The sequence below is a fragment of the Lactuca virosa genome, chromosome 8 (assembly GCF_052849685.1).
Source record: "Lactuca virosa cultivar CGN04683 chromosome 8, Lactuca_virosa_CGN04683_v6, whole genome shotgun sequence".
Classification (NCBI taxonomy): Eukaryota; Viridiplantae; Streptophyta; class Magnoliopsida; order Asterales; family Asteraceae; genus Lactuca; species Lactuca virosa.
The window spans coordinates 151950035-151953485 of record NC_136433.1 but is presented as its reverse complement, the minus strand read 5'-3'; the positions used below and the strand labels follow the sequence as shown (position 1 = coordinate 151953485).

Sequence of the window (3451 nt, the reverse complement as noted above, 5' to 3'; positions counted from 1 at the left end):
ATTCCTTCTACTCTTGATGACTTTATACGATTATTATAACATTCAAATACTTGATTCAAACATCAAATAACATTCTAATCTTGTCATCAATCCAATCTTTTACCATCTAAAAATAAAAACCCAAGTGATTTAGATTCGATATTCATAAAAGGATAATTCCAAAATAGATTAGTGAAAATAGGTTGATAATCCAACTAATCAAACCAATTCAAGTGTTGTAGCGAACTATTCATCTGGTTCATGATCCATGTAAATTCCATGAATCTCCGAATCAACTTTGTTCAATCTAGGAAAAGGTTCGTATAAACCACCAAATGGATCGTTGAATTCTTCTACTACTGATGCCATTATAATCTACAAAACATTACACCACCAATGTGTCAAAAAAAACATAAATTCTTCATTAAATATACCAAAATTGAAGAAAACTATCAGAAATTCAATTACCCACTTACCATGTGCACGTATAAAACATTACACACTTACCATGTGCACGTATTTCTTCACCCAAAACATTCAATTTCCCAAAATTTGCTTTATTTCTGGAAACTATAGCATAATTGTAACCGTTCATTTCCTCTTAAACCATAATTTGTGCGATGATTATTTGCAAATACCCAAGTTTTCCGGCTCCATTGAATACGTAAAGTTGATGGGAAGAGATGTTTTTGCCTTCTTAAATTGTAACGACTCCAAAACAGTAACACTATAACGATGTTTATAGTTTAATTGACATGTTGGATGCCAATAAGCTAACAAAATGGTTTACCTCCTAAATGTCATTTATAAAAAAATAAAATAAAATAAAATAACAACATTGCAAGTTTTCGACATCTACACAAAATAAAATAGAAAAATTAATATTGATGTAAAACCATAAAATTTTACCAAACTTAAAAGACTTCTGTCACATTTCCCCAATCTAACAATAAATTTTATTTTAGAATATAGCATGTAACAGATAACATTTAGTTAAAATCATCTAATCATGACTCATTTGACTCCCTTCTTTTCCTCACTCTCACCCTCAGCCCATCTTTCATCCTCATCGTTAACGACAAGACATGATCCGGCGGATTCTTCATCTCCGGCACCACCTCCACCTCAAAGATATCAATAATCTTCGCTACCACCAGTTTCATCTGAGTATACGCCATTTCTTTACCCCAAACAAATTCTGGGTCCACCATGAAACACTGGAAACTTAAATGAGTTTTCCGGTCTATACACCACATTTCCTCCGCTTCCCTCCTCTTCCTGCAACCACCGCTCCCGCCGAAACTCAAGGCAATCCTTGCCCCAAACACTCTCCATTCTCCCCATTGCGTATGTGTTATAGGATACGAACCAGCCTTTTCCGACAAACGTCCCGTCCGGCATGACGTCGTCTTTCAGGCAATCCTTGGTGTCCACCGGCACCGGCGGGTACAACCGTAATCCTTCTGAAATTGCTGCATGCAGATAATGCATATGTCGGAGGTCATCGAAACAGTAAAAACCCCGGCGACTTTCTCCGGATCTAAGCCGGATTATTTTTAATTCTTCCAGTATTTTTTGCTCTACTTCTGGATGTGAAGATAACACCCAAAAGAACCATGTGAGAGCCGACGACGTTGTATCACGACCTGCTAATATGAAACTTATGACAATGTCCCGAAGAAACTCCGGTGAGTATTCGGATTCGCTCATGAATCGAGACAACAAATCCTCGTTGGGTTTTACAGCCTTTTCCTCAATTTTATGATGTCGTCGGCAAACTTATGAACGGTGATTATCGATTTTTTCAACTTTGCCTCCGAACAAACGTTCTACAGTTTCTTGATTTTGTAAAGTTCTGGATAAACGGAGAAAAATCTCATACAAATAAGCGTAGAAGCTTCTTCAAAAGCTTTCATGAATTCACTATCCGAAGTTCCGTCACCGGCTCGACAACAAGGGTCGACGTTGAACGCCACCCTACATATATTATCAAAAGCATACCTCTCCAGAAGGTCTTGAAGATCAATAACCCGGTTCAAATCCGCAGCTCTTTCAAGAATCGGTATGAATCGGGTATGTAACTCGACCACCGCGGTTTCCATGACGAAGTTCCGGAGGGATCGGGTGTTGAACTCGTAACTGGCTGTTTTACGCTGCGCCTTCCATGCTTCACCTTCCGAGTTGAAGATTCCACGGCCGAGGAAATCTTCGAGGATGGAAATGAACCGGGTTCCTTTTGGGTAGTTGTGGAAATTGGTCTTGATCATGTGTTCGACGTTTGCAGGGTTGGCGGTGATGAAGCCTTTGATTTTGGTGAATCGGAAGATGACGGCGGTGTTGGTCGGAGACTCGGAGAGGACTTGGGTGGTCCATTCAAGGAAACGGTGGCGATTTAGGACAAACTCCGGTATGGTTCCTAGTAGTGGGTAGTATTTGAAGCCTACGGTTTTGGATTTTGTATGGCTGAGAAAGAAGAAACGGTAGCTGAACAGAAGGATTAAGAAGATGGAAAACAGAGGTTCGAGAGACATTGTCTACTTGTTGTGTTTACAAGTGAAATGTGAAGAAGCTTGAAGAAGCTCCATTCCTTTTAAACTTGGTTCATGGTTATTAGTTTATTACACACGCAATCAGATACAACATTTTACTTAATACTAGTTTTTATTTAATTAGTAGGTTATAACCCGTGAAATCATTGGTATATTTAATTTTTTTTTTTTTTTAGGGAAAATGGCTTATAAACCCAACCAAGTTTTCAAACCGTTCAAAAAACCCCAATTATGTTTTATCTGTTCAAGAAAACCCAACAAATTAACTTTTTGTCTAAAAAAATCAAACTAACTTACACTTTTGTTCACTTCTCATTTAGGGTCAACCAGCTAATGAAAGTCAACGAATGACATTGCTTATGACGTGTAATTAAATATCGGGAAAATGACTTGTAAGACCAACGAAGTTTCGAAACCGTTCAAAAAACACCAATCATGTTTTGTTTGTTAAAAAAACCCAACGAAGTTACACTTTTGTTTAATTCTCATTAGAGGAAACCCGATTCATTAGGTATAAAATTAGTTGGCAAATGACATGACATTATATTTAATGACATGGAATAAACAGATTAGAATTGCCCTTTATATATTGATTTAGGGCTTGGAGAAGAGAAAAACAAGCGGTGTCTGTCTTCGATCTCTTGTAATAGCTACTTCTTATTTTTCCTCTCAATCGTTGATGTCCAACTCAAGATCTACAAAGAAGATATTTAATGATGAAAACCCTTGTGGATGTGGACGCCCTTCTTGGATTTGGACATCTAGAACGGAGGATCATCCAAAGAAAAAAATTTAGGGCTTGTTCGAACAAAGTTCAGGGCATGTTCGAACAGATGGGTAAGTGTAACTGAAAGCTTTATCATGTCCATATTCTATCTATTTGTTTGGTTCTTTCAAAAACAAAAACTTATTAAAATGGACAT

At 37.5% G+C, this 3451-nt stretch overlaps 1 pseudogene; it reads right to left on the bottom strand.

Annotated features, from left to right (window-relative positions):
- Positions 1-921: 921 nt before the first annotated feature.
- Positions 922-2520, bottom strand: LOC145133545 (cytochrome P450 CYP94D108 pseudogene; annotated as a pseudogene).
- Positions 2521-3451: the final 931 nt, after the last annotated feature.